At 51.6% G+C, this 18,322-nt stretch overlaps 29 non-coding genes across 29 annotated transcripts; all 29 read right to left on the reverse strand.

The window, feature by feature from the left end:
- Nucleotides 1–10,668: 10,668 nt before the first annotated feature.
- Nucleotides 10,669–10,741, reverse strand: trnam-cau (transfer RNA methionine (anticodon CAU)). The gene has a single exon. It is a non-coding gene; the product is annotated as a tRNA-Met (tRNA).
- A 192-nt stretch (nucleotides 10,742–10,933) lies between these two features.
- On the reverse strand, nucleotides 10,934–11,006 carry trnam-cau (transfer RNA methionine (anticodon CAU)). The gene has a single exon. It is a non-coding gene; the product is annotated as a tRNA-Met (tRNA).
- Nucleotides 11,007–11,205: 199 nt separating this feature from the next.
- Nucleotides 11,206–11,278, reverse strand: trnam-cau (transfer RNA methionine (anticodon CAU)). Its single transcript has one exon. It is a non-coding gene; the product is annotated as a tRNA-Met (tRNA).
- Nucleotides 11,279–11,470: 192 nt separating this feature from the next.
- On the reverse strand, nucleotides 11,471–11,543 carry trnam-cau (transfer RNA methionine (anticodon CAU)). The gene has a single exon. It is a non-coding gene; the product is annotated as a tRNA-Met (tRNA).
- A 199-nt stretch (nucleotides 11,544–11,742) lies between these two features.
- trnam-cau (transfer RNA methionine (anticodon CAU)) lies at nucleotides 11,743–11,815 on the reverse strand. The gene has a single exon. It is a non-coding gene; the product is annotated as a tRNA-Met (tRNA).
- A 199-nt stretch (nucleotides 11,816–12,014) lies between these two features.
- Nucleotides 12,015–12,087, reverse strand: trnam-cau (transfer RNA methionine (anticodon CAU)). The gene has a single exon. It is a non-coding gene; the product is annotated as a tRNA-Met (tRNA).
- Nucleotides 12,088–12,286: 199 nt separating this feature from the next.
- trnam-cau (transfer RNA methionine (anticodon CAU)) lies at nucleotides 12,287–12,359 on the reverse strand. The gene has a single exon. It is a non-coding gene; the product is annotated as a tRNA-Met (tRNA).
- Nucleotides 12,360–12,558: 199 nt separating this feature from the next.
- trnam-cau (transfer RNA methionine (anticodon CAU)) lies at nucleotides 12,559–12,631 on the reverse strand. Its single transcript has one exon. It is a non-coding gene; the product is annotated as a tRNA-Met (tRNA).
- Nucleotides 12,632–12,823: 192 nt separating this feature from the next.
- trnam-cau (transfer RNA methionine (anticodon CAU)) lies at nucleotides 12,824–12,896 on the reverse strand. The gene has a single exon. It is a non-coding gene; the product is annotated as a tRNA-Met (tRNA).
- Nucleotides 12,897–13,095: 199 nt separating this feature from the next.
- trnam-cau (transfer RNA methionine (anticodon CAU)) lies at nucleotides 13,096–13,168 on the reverse strand. Its single transcript has one exon. It is a non-coding gene; the product is annotated as a tRNA-Met (tRNA).
- Nucleotides 13,169–13,360: 192 nt separating this feature from the next.
- Nucleotides 13,361–13,433, reverse strand: trnam-cau (transfer RNA methionine (anticodon CAU)). The gene has a single exon. It is a non-coding gene; the product is annotated as a tRNA-Met (tRNA).
- A 199-nt stretch (nucleotides 13,434–13,632) lies between these two features.
- trnam-cau (transfer RNA methionine (anticodon CAU)) lies at nucleotides 13,633–13,705 on the reverse strand. The gene has a single exon. It is a non-coding gene; the product is annotated as a tRNA-Met (tRNA).
- A 192-nt stretch (nucleotides 13,706–13,897) lies between these two features.
- trnam-cau (transfer RNA methionine (anticodon CAU)) lies at nucleotides 13,898–13,970 on the reverse strand. Its single transcript has one exon. It is a non-coding gene; the product is annotated as a tRNA-Met (tRNA).
- A 199-nt stretch (nucleotides 13,971–14,169) lies between these two features.
- On the reverse strand, nucleotides 14,170–14,242 carry trnam-cau (transfer RNA methionine (anticodon CAU)). The gene has a single exon. It is a non-coding gene; the product is annotated as a tRNA-Met (tRNA).
- A 199-nt stretch (nucleotides 14,243–14,441) lies between these two features.
- On the reverse strand, nucleotides 14,442–14,514 carry trnam-cau (transfer RNA methionine (anticodon CAU)). Its single transcript has one exon. It is a non-coding gene; the product is annotated as a tRNA-Met (tRNA).
- A 192-nt stretch (nucleotides 14,515–14,706) lies between these two features.
- On the reverse strand, nucleotides 14,707–14,779 carry trnam-cau (transfer RNA methionine (anticodon CAU)). The gene has a single exon. It is a non-coding gene; the product is annotated as a tRNA-Met (tRNA).
- Nucleotides 14,780–14,970: 191 nt separating this feature from the next.
- Nucleotides 14,971–15,043, reverse strand: trnam-cau (transfer RNA methionine (anticodon CAU)). The gene has a single exon. It is a non-coding gene; the product is annotated as a tRNA-Met (tRNA).
- Nucleotides 15,044–15,242: 199 nt separating this feature from the next.
- On the reverse strand, nucleotides 15,243–15,315 carry trnam-cau (transfer RNA methionine (anticodon CAU)). Its single transcript has one exon. It is a non-coding gene; the product is annotated as a tRNA-Met (tRNA).
- Nucleotides 15,316–15,507: 192 nt separating this feature from the next.
- trnam-cau (transfer RNA methionine (anticodon CAU)) lies at nucleotides 15,508–15,580 on the reverse strand. Its single transcript has one exon. It is a non-coding gene; the product is annotated as a tRNA-Met (tRNA).
- Nucleotides 15,581–15,779: 199 nt separating this feature from the next.
- trnam-cau (transfer RNA methionine (anticodon CAU)) lies at nucleotides 15,780–15,852 on the reverse strand. The gene has a single exon. It is a non-coding gene; the product is annotated as a tRNA-Met (tRNA).
- A 199-nt stretch (nucleotides 15,853–16,051) lies between these two features.
- Nucleotides 16,052–16,124, reverse strand: trnam-cau (transfer RNA methionine (anticodon CAU)). The gene has a single exon. It is a non-coding gene; the product is annotated as a tRNA-Met (tRNA).
- A 192-nt stretch (nucleotides 16,125–16,316) lies between these two features.
- trnam-cau (transfer RNA methionine (anticodon CAU)) lies at nucleotides 16,317–16,389 on the reverse strand. The gene has a single exon. It is a non-coding gene; the product is annotated as a tRNA-Met (tRNA).
- A 191-nt stretch (nucleotides 16,390–16,580) lies between these two features.
- trnam-cau (transfer RNA methionine (anticodon CAU)) lies at nucleotides 16,581–16,653 on the reverse strand. The gene has a single exon. It is a non-coding gene; the product is annotated as a tRNA-Met (tRNA).
- Nucleotides 16,654–16,852: 199 nt separating this feature from the next.
- On the reverse strand, nucleotides 16,853–16,925 carry trnam-cau (transfer RNA methionine (anticodon CAU)). The gene has a single exon. It is a non-coding gene; the product is annotated as a tRNA-Met (tRNA).
- A 191-nt stretch (nucleotides 16,926–17,116) lies between these two features.
- trnam-cau (transfer RNA methionine (anticodon CAU)) lies at nucleotides 17,117–17,189 on the reverse strand. The gene has a single exon. It is a non-coding gene; the product is annotated as a tRNA-Met (tRNA).
- A 199-nt stretch (nucleotides 17,190–17,388) lies between these two features.
- trnam-cau (transfer RNA methionine (anticodon CAU)) lies at nucleotides 17,389–17,461 on the reverse strand. The gene has a single exon. It is a non-coding gene; the product is annotated as a tRNA-Met (tRNA).
- A 199-nt stretch (nucleotides 17,462–17,660) lies between these two features.
- On the reverse strand, nucleotides 17,661–17,733 carry trnam-cau (transfer RNA methionine (anticodon CAU)). The gene has a single exon. It is a non-coding gene; the product is annotated as a tRNA-Met (tRNA).
- Nucleotides 17,734–17,932: 199 nt separating this feature from the next.
- Nucleotides 17,933–18,005, reverse strand: trnam-cau (transfer RNA methionine (anticodon CAU)). Its single transcript has one exon. It is a non-coding gene; the product is annotated as a tRNA-Met (tRNA).
- A 192-nt stretch (nucleotides 18,006–18,197) lies between these two features.
- Nucleotides 18,198–18,270, reverse strand: trnam-cau (transfer RNA methionine (anticodon CAU)). The gene has a single exon. It is a non-coding gene; the product is annotated as a tRNA-Met (tRNA).
- Nucleotides 18,271–18,322: the final 52 nt, after the last annotated feature.

Genomic DNA, 18,322 nt, shown 5'->3' on the forward strand with positions numbered 1-18,322 from the left:
CTCAGTCCAGCTCTCCCTGGTAGGCGAGGACGGTCTGTAGACGGCCGCGAAGCCGTCAATGGTGCTGCGGTACCCCGGCGGCTGCACGCCGTCCCGCAGGAACGAATCAATGTCAGCCCTGTGGTGCAGGGTCTTGACAATCCGTCCGATCAGCTTGCCGGCGGTCACGGTGTCCTGCTCATACGAGCGGTGGGCCTTCCTGCGGGACACCGCGTGTTTGTCCGCCGACCGGGGCATGCTCCCCGTCGGGAGGACAGGGGTGGCTGCTGCCGTCGTTGTTGCGTCGGCAGCCGGTCCCGGGCGGGCCGTGGCCCTGGCCGCAGCAGCAGAGGAGGTCGTCGGAGCCGAGGGCGCCGTGCTCCGTTTCCGGATCCAACGGCTGGGTCTGCGGCGCGGTTGCGCACCCAGCTGCCGCGAGGGGGCCACCGTTGACTCGGGTGGAGTCCGGCTGTCGGCCCCCGGGGTTACGGTCGGGTGCTGCGTGTCATCGTCGTCCACAGCAGCAGGGGTGGAGGAGGTGCTCGCGCTGGGCTGTTGGGTGGCAGCAGCAGGCCGGAGCCGAGCGTGGCCGGCGGCTGCGGCCCCTCTGGTCCTTCTTTTTGGAGGGGGGCGGCGGTAGCGTCCGGTCCTGTGCCCGTTGGGTGTCCCGTCCACGGGTGTCCTGGGAGCGTGGAGCAGGTCTGCGGTACCTCCCGTTGTCGTCGTCGCCGCCGCCGCCACGGTGGGGAGGAGGAGGAGGAGCAGTCGTGATGACCAGCCGGCGCCTCCTGGTGTCAGGAGCGCGGGGAGAGGACCCTGGGTTCAGGGCCCTCGGTCGCCCGTCGCCAGAGTACGGGCCACGGCTGTGACCCGAATCTCTGCGGCCCTGTGGAGATCCACAGTCATCCACAGTCATCCCATCCACAGTCATCCCTGCGGCGCTCCCATCGTGGCGAGGGGGATCGGTAGGCCGTCCGGGGGGGTGTGGCGTGATCCCGGCGGTGGTCCGGTCCCTCGGTGTGGTGGTGGTCCAGAGCTGGCCAGTCGCGGTCGTCCCGGCGGTATCCTGGTGAGCGGGAGGCGTCGGCCCGGGCGGGGACGGGGGTCGCGGTAATAAGACATGGCGAAGGGGTGTTTGCGATGGGTGGCTGAGGTGGAAAGGAGGGGTGGAGTGGAGGGAGGGCAGGAAGGAGGGCTAGGGAGAGGAACAGAAAAATAAAAAAGAAGAGGGATGGAGAGAGGGGGAGAGGTGGGGAGAGGAGAGGTAGAGGGACATGAGGGTGAGTGAATGGATGCACCTGAGTGTGTGAGTGCGTGTCCTACCTTGGCCCGGTAGCTAACCTAATCTAGGGGGAGCCTGCCTGAGAAATTAAAAAGCCTATCCAGGGCCTGGTTTTGATGAGTAGAGGACATCTGCACTTGTCGTGCTGCCGGGGAGGAAAGGGGGGTTAATGGACAGGACACATGAGTGCCATGAATGCAATAAATGAGGGCGCTCTGGGGAAGAGCGCCGCAGACATACATGAGTATGTGGAAGACAGGGCATGGGAGACAGAATTAAAACCTGGGCGTGGGGGTGTGTGAGAGAGAGAGCAGTTAGAGGGGAGCAGATAGAGGGAGATCAGCTAGAGAGAGCAGCTAGAGAGAGCGCGTGTGTGTGGGTGGGTGTGAGAGAGAGACAGAGCAAGAGAGGGGCTCTTCCGAGCAAATAAAAGGTGTAGTCAAAAACGCAGAACTCCACTCCCTGGGAGGTGCCTTCCTGCTGGCACCTACCACAACATTAAGCAGGGAATCGTGAGGTTCTAACCGGCCACGACTGCAGTTTCGCTCTCCTCAGAGATCTTCAGGTAGCAAAGTATGAAATAAAAACGTTATGCAGGTCAAGGGCCGTCCTACAACTAAGGACTATCAAGAACTCAGGGGTGATGACAAAAAGCGTCATCCCCCCCTGTGCCTTGGGCGCCCACCAGAATCGGTAATCTCAATTAAACATCTAGGGAAAAGAGGAGACAAGAGAGAGAGAGAGTGTGTGTGTGTGTGTGTGTGTGTATGGAAGGCAACATGGATGGACCGTGTGTGATAGGTGACCAAGGAACTGTGAAAGGAGAAAGGTGCACAGGTTAGGGTTAGTGAGGTACCAGAGTGGATCTGTAAGGAAAAAAGTGTGTGAATTAAAATTAGTAGGAAGAGATAACAATTATGAAAAATAATACCTTTTTATTTGACCTTGACCTTGGTTACAAAGGGTCATTTTGGAGTCTCCAAAAGACCCTTTTAGAAAATGCCTGGATGTACTCTTACAAAAACATGTGTCAAATATGAATATATTGTGGTATTATGTTTGACTTTTGATTTGAATTGGGTAAGGCTTCAACCTGTGGTCCAATTTAGTCTTCCAGCTAATACCTACCACCTCTAGGCCTCTTCAGGCCTCTGTTTTCAAAACAAAATCTAGGCGGAAATAGAAATTTTCACTTTCCTTGTGTTCAAGCTTCTATTACTCAACACCAGTAGGACTGACAGGGGTCCTGACAACAGGGGAAATAACTTCAGAGTGTCAGCTTTCAAAAGAGATCATTTACATGCATGTACTCCAAATGGTTCAAGAACAGCTTTCAATTTACTTTGGGTATGCTGTTTAGGCGTTTTCAGGCAAATTTAACAGGAACATGAAAAGGTTAACAACCCCCAGGGATGACATACTGTTGTCCGAAGACATTAACACTACCCATTGCTAAGGTCATCAGAATAAAAAAATCTTGTGTCCAAGTCTTCATCCAACATCCTGTGTCCAAGTCTTCTTCCAATATCCTGTGTTCAAGTCTTCATCCAACATCCTGTGTCCAAGTCTTCTGTCACTGTCTGGTCTTCTTCTTTCAGACCTAACCTTTTTTGGCAAGTAGGAGCCTATCAGCATTAACATCCCTCAGGGATGACATACTGTTGTCCGAAGACTTTAACACTACCCATTGCTAACACAAGTACAGCTGTCTTAGCGTCTGTCAGTCAAGTAAAAGGGTTAGGGTTAGGTTTGGGTTAGGGTAGGGTTAAAAGAAAAACTGGACGGTCTTAAGGAGCACAGGCCTATCATTCCTGTGTTATAAAAAAATTGTATATACCAAAAGAAAGGAAGGAAAGCAGAAATACAAAAACAAGTGTTGTGAAATAATGTGCGTGTTTTCTTTTACAGGTGCTGTGTGGTGGTGACTGAGTAGATGGTGCTGAGGACGGAGGACCAAGGTAGGTGTTGTTGAATTTGTTCTTTAGTGTGTAGATCTATGTGCCAGTATGTAAGTGTGTGCGTGTGTATGGATACATAGCCAGGTAAGTTATGTGTGTGTGTAATATACTGTTTTAGGTGGTGTATGTATGAGTGTGTACATGTATATGTTCCAAAGTGTTGTGAAGTAATGTGTTTGTTCTTTTGCAGGTGCTGTGTGGCGATGGATGAGTGGATGGTGCTGATCAAGGTGAGTGTTATTGAAGGTGTAATTTATTCGGTGAGTGAAGCAGGTCTTGTATGAGATGGAGAGTGTTATGTTTTTTCATTCAGTCCCAGGGGTGTAATTGTGTTTAACTGTGTGATCCATTTTCTTTCGGCGTGTTTCCGCTGTCCACTGGACCACCCGGACCCCGACTCCACACCAGATATGATGAGGTGAGTGACGGGGTGCTCCTGGAAGTGTGTGACAAGTGTTGTTTGTAGGTGTGCCCGTGAGATGTTGTATAGGTGTTGTTTGAGCCTAGTGTCTATTGATGAACCGGTTTCTCCTATGTAGTGTTTGTGACAGAGGGTGCAGGTGATGATGTATACTGCATTGGAGGTTTGTAAGGTGAGGTTGTCCGGGACTGGAGCTGATGTGTGACTGTGAGGGTTTGTAATAAATTTTCTGTATTTGTAATGAAGTGTATGAGGTTTGGCTACTGGAGAGGGCATGGTGCTGAATTTGGTGTGTATGAGTATGTCCTTTAAGATTTTATTTTTTCTGTATGCTGAAATGATCTTGTAGGGTTTGAGTGCGGGGTATGTGCGTTGGGCCGTGGTGAAGTTGTGTTTGAATGCATGTTGTAGGGGTCGAGTTTTATGTGAAAATGTGGTGACTAGGGGAATGATTATCAACGGGTCTGTGACGGTGTCTGAGGTGAACGGTGTGCCGGTGTTGGTTGTGGGTGGTGGGGCCGGGGGGGTGAAAGCAGAATCCTGAGTGTTGTTAAAATCAGGATCGGGAAGGATGGTGGGGTTAAAGGGCGGGTAAACAACCAGTGGGGAATTAGGAAGGGTATTAAAGGTAGGGTGGGGATGGGAAAGCAGGGTGGAATTAAAGGGCGGGTTGGGAAGGGTGGTGGGATTAAAGGGTGGGTCAACACCCAGTGGGGAACTAGGAAGGGGATTAAAGGTAGGGTGGGAATAGGAAGGCAGGGCGGGGTTAAAGGGCGGGTTGAAGGGACCTTTAAAGTGAGGGTTGGGTTTGGGCCTAGGGTTAAAGGGGGGGGGTGGGGTTACAAGGAAGGGGATTAAAGGTAGGGTGGGAATGGGAAGGCAGGGTGGGGTTAAAGGGCGGGTTGAAGGGACTTTTAAAGGAAGGGTTGGGTTTGGGCCTAGGGTTAAAGGTAGGGGTGGGGTTACAGGGAGGGTTGGGGTTGGGTATGGGGTCGAAGGGACTTTTAAAGGGAGGGTTGGGTTTGGGCCTAGGGTTAAAGGGAGGGGTGGGGTTACAGGGAGGGTTGGGTATGGGGTCGGAGGGATTTTTAAAGGGAGGGTTGGGTTTAGGCCTAGGGTTAAAGGGAGGGGTGGGGTTACAGGGAGGGTTGGGGTTGGGTATGGGGTCCGAGGGGTTGGGGTTAGGATGAGGGACCAGGTTGGGTGTAGCTCTTGGGGCGGGCAGAGAGGGGTTAAAGGGAGGGGTGGGGTTATAGGGAAGGTTGGGGTTGGGCGTGGGGTCCGAGGGGTTGGGGTTAGGGTGAGGGACCAGGCTGGGTGTAGTTATTGGGGCGGGCAGAGTGGGGTTAAAGGGAGGGTTGGGTTGGGGTTTAAGACGGCGGATGGAATTGAAGATGGGGTAGTGACGGGGTGTTGGATGAGGTCCCGCAGCAGGGTCCCGGGAAGGTTCAGGGCTAGGAGGGGGGTTGGGGGAGGATGCAGGATACGAACCCGGTGTAGGGTAAGGGGAGGGATTCGGGGGGGGTGGGGAAAGGAGGGAGAGGGACCGTGCTGCGGGTTGTGTATGTACTGATGCTTGTGTTTGGAGTGCAGAGATTATGTGTGATGTGTGTGTCGTGTGTTTGTTGGTTGTGTATGTGCCTTCGTTTGGTGCGGTGGGTGTATGTGTGGGCTGAGTGGGAGAGAGGGCTGCCAAAGTGATTTAGAGAAGGGACGGACACTTAGACGTTTGTCTTGTTAGCCATCAATGCGTGGCATTATTTATTGATGCTTCTCTCCGTGAGAGTCAGGTAACAAGGGGAAGAATGAGAGGGTGAACATCCCCCTTTATAAGATCATCAGTCACACGTGACTGATGTCATATGAGGCGCAACAGTGCCTCCTCCTGGACAAATATAATTACATTCATACACTTATCCACTCTCAACACTCCCACTTATGAATGACATGTATACTGTACAACTTTTACATAATAAAATGAACAAAACAAACAAAAATGGCAGTGTCAAATGTCAACATTTTACAAACCAAACATGACTCCTGCAAATTTCCACAGCTTAAGTCTGGAGGCGGGTTTTGTCATAACATCCGCGACCATGTCGTCTGTGGGACAGTAAACAAGTGACATCTTGTCTTCCCTTATGGTAGACCTAATGAAGTGATATTTAATGTCCACATGCTTACATCTTTGTCTACACACAGGGTTCTTAACCAGCGCAATTGTCCCCTGGTTATCCTCATAAACAACAGTTTTCTTATACACATAGGTATCTATACCTCCCAGTAGTTGCTCCAAATAAATACACTCCTGTATTGTTAGAGCTAGAGCCATGTACTCGGCTTCGCATGTAGATAATGCTACTGTGGGTTGCTTCTTGGCTTTCCAAGAGACTAAGGAGCAGTCTTTACCCATACTCACACAATACCCCGTGGTACTGCGTCTGTCACTAGCGTCCGCAGCCCAGTCTGCGTCACTATACGCCTGTAGGCCTAGACTCTCTCTGCTCTTCCTGAAACAGAGTTGTTTGTCTGCAGTACCCCTGAGATAACGCAAAACATGTTTCACGGTAACCCAATGTTCATCTGTAGGGTCAGCAAAATGCTGTGATAACTTGCTCACCACAAAACATAGGTCAGGACGTGTACAGGTTGTCAAGTAAATGAGACTGCCGACAGCCTCCCTGTACTTCTTCACATCAGACATTTTAGGCGCATCTTCAGAGTAGTCTAACTTTGGGTCACATGGTGTTTCTCTGATTCTACACTCCTGCATGTCGAAACGTTCCAATATCTTTTCAACATACCTCTTTTGTGACACTTTTACATAGCCATCAGACTGGCTGAAGTCCATGCCCAGAAAATATTTCAACCTACCTAGGTCCTTCATCTTAAATCTGGTAGAAAACATGTTTTTCGCTTTCTCTAGACTCTCGTTGTTGCTGGCTGCAATGATAAGATCATCCACCCAGACAACTACTATTACCTTCCCTGTCTCTTTAGACTCTTTTGTGTAGACGCAGTGGTCTGTCGGGTTCTGAGTGAAGTTGTCATCTACTAGGGATGTGTGGAGCATCTCATTCCAATTACGCCCCGACTGCTTGAGGCCGTAAATTGACTTCTGTAGTTTACACACTAACTTCTCTCCCTCTTTTTCGTAACCTTCAGGTTGTTCCATGTATATATCTCGATCAATGGGGGCGTGCAGATAGGCTGTTTTCACATCCATTTGATGTAAGATCAAATCGTCTTGGGCTGCCTTCTGCATCACTACACGTATACTTGTAAGATTGGCTGTTGGTGAGAATGTCTCGCCATAATCTATCCCTGCTCTCTGACTGTATCCTTTTGCTACAAACCTAGCTTTGTACTGGTCATGTCCGTCAATGTCACCCTTGATCGAGTATACCCACCTTCCTCCCACTGTCTTCCTGCCCTCTGGTAACTTAGTCAGTGTAAAGGTCTGGTTGTCCTCTAAGGACTTCATCTCCTCGTCCATCGCTTTCTCCCACTTCCCTGACTCAGTTGATGTCATGGCCTCTTTAAAGGTCAGAGGTACACCACAAACTGCACGGTAGCAATAATCTACATTAATGAGTGTACTGTCATCATCAGTATCTTCCACAGTATAATCTCTCAGATACCCCGGGGGTTTACGCTCTCTGGTGGGGTATCTCCCACTGTCTGAGGCATGCGGCGTCACCCTAGGGTGTTTCTCGCCCTCATCCTCTGATGCTGACTGTGGACCGTCAGCCTGTACATCTGTGCTCAGTACACTAGGCTGTGGAGTCTCTATGCTTTTGTCACAAGCTACTTTGGGGTCCAGTGCTAGTTCCTGTGTCTGAGTCTCGTTTTCACAGGTTGTCTTCGTGATAAACTTTACCAGTCTGTGCTTCTGCACTTTTCCTTTACCGGGGTAGTAAACTAGATAGGCGGGACTGCCCTTGTCATGCCCTACAAAGAGTCCTCTCTCACACCTAGAATCTAGTTTCCCTCTGTCTTGCTGGTAGGCATAGCACACTGACCCGAATTTATGCATACTGCCTAGATTGCACCTTTTACCTGTCAGTGCTGTATATGGGGTAGTGCCTGTGTGTTTGTTAAAACACCGGTTCCTGGTATAGGCTGCTTCCTGGATGGCATAGTGCCAAAGACTCTTAGGTAGGCCACTGTCGATAAGTTTACATCTGGCCATCTCAAAAAGAGTGCGCCCTTCCCTTTCAGCTGTCCCGTTCTGGTGCGGGGAGTAAGGACAGGAAGTCTCGTGTCTAATTTTGTTCTTTCTCAGTAGTGTCTGGAACTCTCTGTTAATGAACTCGGTCCCGTTATCTGATCTGATGCATTTTACAGTGCCATAAGGCGCTACACCTGCCAGGTACTTCTCAGTGGCCTGAACTGCATCACTTTTTGCTTTCAGAAAGTAAACCAACACTGCCCCTGTACATACATCGGTGAAAGACTGCATGTACCTGAAACCATCTATGGACTCATTGTTTACTGGACCAGCTAGGTCTGTGTTCACCAGTTCAAGTGGTGTCTTTACCTTATCAGCCGGATCTCTGTTTCTCGTTTGAGTGAACTTTCCCTCTATGCACACTGTACATTCTTTATCAGGCCTAAGCTTTGCACCTTTAATGTGCATGCCTTCTGTTACATCCTGCAGCTTCAAGATATCCTCGTAATTGCAGTGACCCATTATCTCATGCCATGTTTGGATATCATAGCTGACATTACACACATCATCTACAACACATTCGGTTTGTAAGTAGTACATTCTCTTATATACATAAATATTATACCTTGTGCCATCCGGCGACAATATGACATTTTTACCTTTGTCGAAGAACACTTTGGCACCGTGAGCGGTAGCAGACTTCACTGAGAAGAGTTCTTGGGGGTACGAGGGGATGTAGAGAGCGTTCTTTAAAGTCACTGCACACCGGCGGCCCTCGCTGTTTATGAGGCATACCTGTGCGTCTCCCCTGCCTTGAGCCACCCCGACGGTACGCTTCCCGTCTGCCAGCTCCATGCTGTGTCTCTCCGGCTTGAAGGTGTTGTTGAAGCGCTTGAACTTGCTCCTGTCGTTGATGATGTGGGACGACGCGCCCGTGTCCACGATCAGTCCCTTTCTCTGGATCTGCAGCCGTTGACCTGAGGGGCTGGCATCTTCTGTGTGTGCCCTGAAGGTACGGTCTTCTCCTCCCGCGGCTCCCCGGGCGCCATCTTGTTCACGACCTGCTCTCCAGCTACCGTCGCCGCCGCCATCTTGGACACACGCACACCGGGCGCTCCGTTCCCGCTCCTTCTTTGAGCATGCCATGTCTGTGTGTCCCCTGCTTTTGCAAAAACTACACCAAACTTTCTCTGTGCAGTCACCCCTTCTGTGGCCCTTTTCTCCGCACCGCCAACACACCATCTCCACTGGCCCGGTCTTTTTCCTTGGCGCCGCTTGGGCCCTCAGCACCCTTTCTCCCGCCTCTTCTGCGACTGGGTCTGAGTCTTCTGAAGCCTCGAAGTTCCTCAACTTTGCCTTGAACTCTCCCAGCGTCATGTCTGCTGAACCATGTGTCACCATCAGTGTGAACGGCTTGTACTTCTCCAGTAACCCCCTCATGATCATCGCCATCATCAGTCCCTCACTCGGTGCTTCACCTGCACCCCTGAGTGCCGTTATGATCTGCTCAGCTCGGATAACGTATTTGGTTACGGTCTCGTTGTCAGCTTTCTTCAGCGCAGTCATTGTTATGTACAGCGAGACAATCCGGGGTCTACCTTTTCCGATGTAGTGTTCTCTTAACACCTTGAGGCTCTCTCGGCCCTTGTCCTTCGTGTCTCTGAATATCAGTCCCAAGCTCGTATTGTCAAGTAGCGGCGCTAATGCACAATAGGCGTCAGCATTCAGGTTGTCATCATTAGCCTTTTCTTCAACCGTCAGTGGTCCACTGGGCTCTGTGAGGATCGTCTGCTTCAGCCCCACTCCGTGCATGCAGCACAGCATCCTTTCTTCCCAGAGCTCATACTCCTCTGCTCTCCCGTCAAACGTGGGTCACTTGTTTTTGTTCATGGCTTTTTCTGTTTATAGCTCAGTTTAGCTCCTTTTCAGCCTAGCTTTAGCTTCCCGGTACTCCCGATGCTAAACTAGCTCTTATGGTAATCCTACTTCTGTATGCTAGCTATCTACGCACGTGTCCGTCAAACTTTATCATCATTCTCCGTTAGCTGGGCCCATAACCTGTTGACAGGTAGGCTTATACCTTCTGCCTACCTGCACAGCGGAATAATGATTTAGAGAAGGGACGGACACTTAGACGTTTGTCTTGTTAGCCATCAATGCGTGGCATTATTTATTGATGCTTCTCTCCGTGAGAGTCAGGTAACAAGGGGAAGAATGAGAGGGTGAACATCCCCCTTTTTAAGATCATCAGTCACACGTGACTGATGTCATATGAGGCGCAACAGTGCCTCCTCCTGGACAAATATAATTACATTCATACACTTATCCACTCTCAACAGTGACTTTGCCTGACGGATGTAATACAATCTATTCCTATTTAAGTAGAAAATAAAATTAATGTTCACTTACTTTGATGCTTTCTTGTTCGTTTGTACTGACAGTAAACAGTATGCTTATACAGTGACAGCCAACAGACTTCTGACAGAAAGTTTTCCAACGGACTCACAATGGAAAGAAGCGCTGTGATTGGCTGTATCCATTCTCACTCAAAGACGTGATTGGCCTAAATCCAATCCACATTGGACAGTTAGTATCCTGATTGGATGGTGAGATTGGAGTTTAGGTAGCCGATCCTGCCCCAGGTAGCGCCAACGAGGCATGCTGCATGGCCTTGGCCCTCCCCCCACCCAGGTCAGCAGATGCTGAGGGAACAGCACTAGACGCTTTGCTGTGTATCGGCGGGGAAAAAAGAGCAGCCCGGTAGCTGGCTGAAGATCACTAGCTTCAAACACCCTCTGCTGTACGTCCCTAACATGTTGAAACAGATGTGACAATGTCCTACTTTTTCTAAAATACCTGCCCCGTGTGAGGCTCGAACTCACGACCTTCAGATTATGAGACTGACGCGCTGCCTACTGCGCCAACGAGGCATGCTGCATGGCTGTAGCCCTCCCAGGTCAGCAGGTGCTGTGGGAACAGCAGTAGACACTTTGCTGTGTATCGGCGGGGAAAAAAGAGCAGCCCGGTAGCTGGCTGAAGATCACTAGCTTCAAACACCCTCTGCCGTACGTCCCTAACATGTTGAAACAGATGTGACAATGTCCTACTTTTTCTAAAATACCTGCCCCGTGTGAGGCTCGAATTCACGACCTTCAGATTATGAGACTGACGCGCTGCCTACTGCGCCAACGAGGCATGCTGCATGGCCTTGGCCCTCCCCCCACCCAGGTCAGCAGATGCTGAGGGAACAGCACTAGACGCTTTGCTGTGTATCGGCGGGGAAAAAAGAGCAGCCCGGTAGCTGGCTGAAGATCACTAGCTTCAAACACCCTCTGCTGTACGTCCCTAACATGTTGAAACAGATGTGACAATGTCCTACTTTTTCTAAAATACCTGCCCCGTGTGAGGCTCGAACTCACGACCTTCAGATTATGAGACTGACGCGCTGCCTACTGCGCCAACGAGGCATGCTGCATGGCTGTAGCCCTCCCAGGTCAGCAGGTGCTGTGGGAACAGCAGTAGACACTTTGCTGTGTATCGGCGGGGAAAAAAGAGCAGCCCGGTAGCTGGCTGAAGATCACTAGCTTCAAACACCCTCTGCCGTACGTCCCTAACATGTTGAAACAGATGTGACAATGTCCTACTTTTTCTAAAATACCTGCCCCGTGTGAGGCTCGAATTCACGACCTTCAGATTATGAGACTGACGCGCTGCCTACTGCGCCAACGAGGCATGCTGCATGGCCTTGGCCCTCCCCCCACCCAGGTCAGCAGATGCTGAGGGAACAGCACTAGACGCTTTGCTGTGTATCGGCGGGGAAAAAAGAGCAGCCCGGTAGCTGGCTGAAGATCACTAGCTTCAAACACCCTCTGCTGTACGTCCCTAACATGTTGAAACAGATGTGACAATGTCCTACTTTTTCTAAAATACCTGCCCCGTGTGAGGCTCGAACTCACGACCTTCAGATTATGAGACTGACGCGCTGCCTACTGCGCCAACGAGGCATGCTGCATGGCTTTGGCCCTCCCCCCACCCAGGTCAGCAGATGCTGTGGGAACAGCACTAGATGCTTTCCTGTGTATCGGCGGGGAAAAAAGAGCAGCCCGGTAGCTGGCTGAAGATCACTAGCTTCAAACACCCTCTGCCGTAAGTCCCTAACATGTTGAAACAGATGTGACAATGTCCTACTTTTTCTAAAATACCTGCCCCGTGTGAGGCTCGAACTCACGACCTTCAGATTATGAGACTGACGCGCTGCCTACTGCGCCAACGAGGCATGCTGCATGGCCTTGGCCCTCCCCCCACCCAGGTCAGCAGATGCTGAGGGAACAGCACTAGACGCTTTGCTGTGTATCGGCGGGGAAAAAAGAGCAGCCCGGTAGCTGGCTGAAGATCACTAGCTTCAAACACCCTCTGCTGTACGTCCCTAACATGTTGAAACAGATGTGACAATGTCCTACTTTTTCTAAAATACCTGCCCCGTGTGAGGCTCGAACTCACGACCTTCAGATTATGAGACTGACGCGCTGCCTACTGCGCCAACGAGGCATGCTGCATGGCTTTGGCCCTCCCCCCACCCAGGTCAGCAGATGCTGTGGGAACAGCACTAGATGCTTTCCTGTGTATCGGCGAGGAAAAAAGAGCAGCCCGGTAGCTGGCTGAAGATCACTAGCTTCAAACACCCTCTGCCGTACGTCCCTAACATGTTGAAACAGATGTGACAATGTCCTACTTTTTCTAAAATACCTGCCCCGTGTGAGGCTTGAACTCACGACCTTCAGATTATGAGACTGACGCGCTGCCTACTGCGCCAACGAGGCATGCTGCATGGCTGTAGCCCTCCCAGGTCAGCAGGTGCTGTGGGAACAGCAGTAGACACTTTGCTGTGTATCGGCGGGGAAAAAAGAGCAGCCCGGTAGCTGGCTGAAGATCACTAGCTTCAAACACCCTCTGCCGTACGTCCCTAACATGTTGAAACAGATGTGACAATGTCCTACTTTTTCTAAAATACCTGCCCCGTGTGAGGCTCGAATTCACGACCTTCAGATTATGAGACTGACGCGCTGCCTACTGCGCCAACGAGGCATGCTGCATGGCCTTGGCCCTCCCCCCACCCAGGTCAGCAGATGCTGAGGGAACAGCACTAGACGCTTTGCTGTGTATCGGCGGGGAAAAAAGAGCAGCCCGGTAGCTGGCTGAAGATCACTAGCTTCAAACACCCTCTGCTGTACGTCCCTAACATGTTGAAACAGATGTGACAATGTCCTACTTTTTCTAAAATACCTGCCCCGTGTGAGGCTTGAACTCACGACCTTCAGATTATGAGACTGACGCGCTGCCTACTGCGCCAACGAGGCATGCTGCATGGCTGTAGCCCTCCCAGGTCAGCAGGTGCTGTGGGAACAGCAGTAGACACTTTGCTGTGTATCGGCGGGGAAAAAAGAGCAGCCCGGTAGCTGGCTGAAGATCACTAGCTTCAAACACCCTCTGCCGTACGTCCCTAACATGTTGAAACAGATGTGACAATGTCCTACTTTTTCTAAAATACCTGCCCCGTGTGAGGCTCGAATTCACGACCTTCAGATTATGAGACTGACGCGCTGCCTACTGCGCCAACGAGGCATGCTGCATGGCCTTGGCCCTCCCCCCACCCAGGTCAGCAGATGCTGAGGGAACAGCACTAGACGCTTTGCTGTGTATCGGCGGGGAAAAAAGAGCAGCCCGGTAGCTGGCTGAAGATCACTAGCTTCAAACACCCTCTGCTGTACGTCCCTAACATGTTGAAACAGATGTGACAATGTCCTACTTTTTCTAAAATACCTGCCCCGTGTGAGGCTTGAACTCACGACCTTCAGATTATGAGACTGACGCGCTGCCTACTGCGCCAACGAGGCATGCTGCATGGCTGTAGCCCTCCCAGGTCAGCAGTTGCTGTGGGAACAGCAGTAGACACTTTGCTGTGTATCGGCGGGGAAAAAAGAGCAGCCCGGTAGCTGGCTGAAGATCACTAGCTTCAAACACCCTCTGCCGTACGTCCCTAACATGTTGAAACAGATGTGACAATGTCCTACTTTTTCTAAAATACCTGCCCCGTGTGAGGCTCGAATTCACGACCTTCAGATTATGAGACTGACGCGCTGCCTACTGCGCCAACGAGGCATGCTGCATGGCCTTGGCCCTCCCCCCACCCAGGTCAGCAGATGCTGAGGGAACAGCACTAGACGCTTTGCTGTGTATCGGCGGGGAAAAAAGAGCAGCCCGGTAGCTGGCTGAAGATCACTAGCTTCAAACACCCTCTGCTGTACGTCCCTAACATGTTGAAACAGATGTGACAATGTCCTACTTTTTCTAAAATACCTGCCCCGTGTGAGGCTTGAACTCACGACCTTCAGATTATGAGACTGACGCGCTGCCTACTGCGCCAACGAGGCATGCTGCATGGCTTTGGCCCTCCCCCCACCCAGGTCAGCAGATGCTGTGGGAACAGCACTAGATGCTTTCCTGTGTATCGGCGGGGAAAAAAGAGCAGCCCGGTAGCTGGCTGAAGATCACTAGCTTCAAACACCCTCTGCCGTACGTCCCTAACATGTTGAAACAGATGTGACAATGTCCTAGTTTTTCTAAAATACCTGCCCCGTGTGAGGCTCGAATTCACGACCTTCAGATTATGAGACTGACGCGCTGCCTACTGCGCCAACGAGGCATGCTGCATGGCTGTAGCCCTCCCAGGTCAGCAGGTGCTGTGGGAACAGCAGTAGACGCTTTGCTGTGTATCGGCGGGGAAAAAAGAGCAGCCCGGTAGCTGGCTGAAGATCACTAGCTTCAAACACCCTCTGCTGTACGTCCCTAACATGTTGAAACAGATGTGACAATGTCCTACTTTTTCTAAAATACCTGCCCCGTGTGAGGCTCGAATTCACGACCTTCAGATTATGAGACTGACGCGCTGCCTACTGCGCCAACGAGGCATGCTGCATGGCTGTAGCCCTCCCAGGTCAGCAGGTGCTGTGGGAACAGCAGTAGACGCTTTGCTGTGTATCGGCGGGGATAAAGAGCAGCCCGGTAGCTGGCTGAAGATCACTAGCTTCAAACACCCTCTGCCGTAAGTCCCTAACATGTTGAAACAGATGTGACAATGTCCTACTTTTTCTAAAATACCTGCCCCGTGTGAGGCTCGAATTCACGACCTTCAGATTATGAGACTGACGCGCTGCCTACTGCGCCAACGAGGCATGCTGCATGGCCTTGGCCCTCCCCCCACCCAGGTCAGCAGATGCTGAGGGAACAGCACTAGACGCTTTGCTGTGTATCGGCGGGGAAAAAAGAGCAGCCCGGTAGCTGGCTGAAGATCACTAGCTTCAAACACCCTCTGCTGTACGTCCCTAACATGTTGAAACAGATGTGACAATGTCCTACTTTTTCTAAAATACCTGCCCCGTGTGAGGCTTGAACTCACGACCTTCAGATTATGAGACTGACGCGCTGCCTACTGCGCCAACGAGGCATGCTGCATGGCTGTAGCCCTCCCAGGTCAGCAGGTGCTGTGGGAACAGCAGTAGACACTTTGCTGTGTATCGGCGGGGAAAAAAGAGCAGCCCGGTAGCTGGCTGAAGATCACTAGCTTCAAACACCCTCTGCCGTACGTCCCTAACATGTTGAAACAGATGTGACAATGTCCTACTTTTTCTAAAATACCTGCCCCGTGTGAGGCTCGAATTCACGACCTTCAGATTATGAGACTGACGCGCTGCCTACTGCGCCAACGAGGCATGCTGCATGGCCTTGGCCCTCCCCCCACCCAGGTCAGCAGATGCTGAGGGAACAGCACTAGACGCTTTGCTGTGTATCGGCGGGGAAAAAAGAGCAGCCCGGTAGCTGGCTGAAGATCACTAGCTTCAAACACCCTCTGCTGTACGTCCCTAACATGTTGAAACAGATGTGACAATGTCCTACTTTTTCTAAAATACCTGCCCCGTGTGAGGCTTGAACTCACGACCTTCAGATTATGAGACTGACGCGCTGCCTACTGCGCCAACGAGGCATGCTGCATGGCTTTGGCCCTCCCCCCACCCAGGTCAGCAGATGCTGTGGGAACAGCACTAGATGCTTTCCTGTGTATCGGCGGGGAAAAAAGAGCAGCCCGGTAGCTGGCTGAAGATCACTAGCTTCAAACACCCTCTGCCGTACGTCCCTAACATGTTGAAACAGATGTGACAATGTCCTAGTTTTTCTAAAATACCTGCCCCGTGTGAGGCTCGAATTCACGACCTTCAGATTATGAGACTGACGCGCTGCCTACTGCGCCAACGAGGCATGCTGCATGGCTGTAGCCCTCCCAGGTCAGCAGGTGCTGTGGGAACAGCAGTAGACGCTTTGCTGTGTATCGGCGGGGAAAAAAGAGCAGCCCGGTAGCTGGCTGAAGATCACTAGCTTCAAACACCCTCTGCTGTACGTCCCTAACATGTTGAAACAGATGTGACAATGTCCTACTTTTTCTAAAATACCTGCCCCGTGTGAGGCTCGAATTCACGACCTTCAGATTATGAGACTGACGCGCTGCCTACTGCGCCAACGAGGCATGCTGCATGGCTGTAGCCCTCCCAGGTCAGCAGGTGCTGTGGGAACAGCAGTAGACGCTTTGCTGTGTATCGGCGGGGATAAAGAGCAGCCCGGTAGCTGGCTGAAGATCACTAGCTTCAAACACCCTCTGCCGTAAGTCCCTAACATGTTGAAACAAATGTGACAATGTCCTACTTTTTCTAAAATACCTGCCCCGTGTGAGGCTCGAACTCACGACCTTCAGATTATGAGACTGACGCGCTGCCTACTGCGCCAACGAGGCATGCTGCATGGCCTTGGCCCTCCCCCCACCCAGGTCAGCAGATGCTGAGGGAACAGCACTAGACGCTTTGCTGTGTATCGGCGGGGAAAAAAGAGCAGCCCGGTAGCTGGCTGAAGATCACTAGCTTCAAACACCCTCTGCTGTACGTCCCTAACATGTTGAAACAGATGTGACAATGTCCTACTTTTTCTAAAATACCTGCCCCGTGTGAGGCTCGAATTCACGACCTTCAGATTATGAGACTGACGCGCTGCCTACTGCGCCAACGAGGCATGCTGCATGGCTGTAGCCCTCCCAGGTCAGCAGGTGCTGTGGGAACAGCAGTAGACGCTTTGCTGTGTATCGGCGGGGATAAAGAGCAGCCCGGTAGCTGGCTGAAGATCACTAGCTTCAAACACCCTCTGCCGTAAGTCCCTAACATGTTGAAACAGATGTGACAATGTCCTACTTTTTCTAAAATACCTGCCCCGTGTGAGGCTCGAACTCACGACCTTCAGATTATGAGACTGACGCGCTGCCTACTGCGCCAACGAGGCATGCTGCATGGCCTTGGCCCTCCCCCCACCCAGGTCAGCAGATGCTGAGGGAACAGCACTAGACGCTTTGCTGTGTATCGGCGGGGAAAAAAGAGCAGCCCGGTAGCTGGCTGAAGATCACTAGCTTCAAACACCCTCTGCTGTACGTCCCTAACATGTTGAAACAGATGTGACAATGTCCTACTTTTTCTAAAATACCTGCCCCGTGTGAGGCTCGAACTCACGACCTTCAGATTATGAGACTGACGCGCTGCCTACTGCGCCAACGAGGCATGCTGCATGGCTTTGGCCCTCCCCCCACCCAGGTCAGCAGATGCTGTGGGAACAGCACTAGATGCTTTCCTGTGTATCGGCGGGGAAAAAAGAGCAGCCCGGTAGCTGACTGAAGATCACTAGCTTCAAACACCCTCTGCTGTACGTCCCTAACATGTTGAAACAGATGTGACAATGTCCTACTTTTTCTAAAATACCTGCCCCGTGTGAGGCTCGAACTCACGACCTTCAGATTATGAGACTGACGCGCTGCCTACTGCGCCAACCTGGCATGCTGCATGGCTTTGGCCCTCCCCCCACCCAGGTCAGCAGATGCTGTGGGAACAGCACTAGATGCTTTCCTGTGTATCGGCGGGGAAAAAAGAGCAGCCCGGTAGCTGGCTGAAGATCACTAGCTTCAAACACCCTCTGCCGTACGTCCCTAACATGTTGAAACAGATGTGACAATGTCCTACTTTTTCTAAAATACCTGCCCCGTGTGAGGCTCGAATTCACGACCTTCAGATTATGAGACTGACGCGCTGCCTACTGCGCCAACGAGGCATGCTGCATGGCTGTAGCCCTCCCAGGTCAGCAGGTGCTGTGGGAACAGCAGTAGACGCTTTGCTGTGTATCGGCGGGGAAAAAAGAGCAGCCCGGTAGCTGGCTGAAGATCACTAGCTTCAAACACCCTCTGCCGTACGTCCCTAACATGTTGAAACAGATGTGACAATGTCCTACTTTTTCTAAAATACCTGCCCCGTGTGAGGCTCGAATTCACGACCTTCAGATTATGAGACTGACGCGCTGCCTACTGCGCCAACGAGGCATGCTGCATGGCTTTGGCCCTCCCCCCACCAAGGTCAGCAGATGCTGTGGGA

This window comes from Osmerus eperlanus, chromosome 1 (genome assembly GCF_963692335.1).
Source record: "Osmerus eperlanus chromosome 1, fOsmEpe2.1, whole genome shotgun sequence".
In the NCBI taxonomy this organism is placed as follows: Eukaryota; Metazoa; Chordata; class Actinopteri; order Osmeriformes; family Osmeridae; genus Osmerus; species Osmerus eperlanus.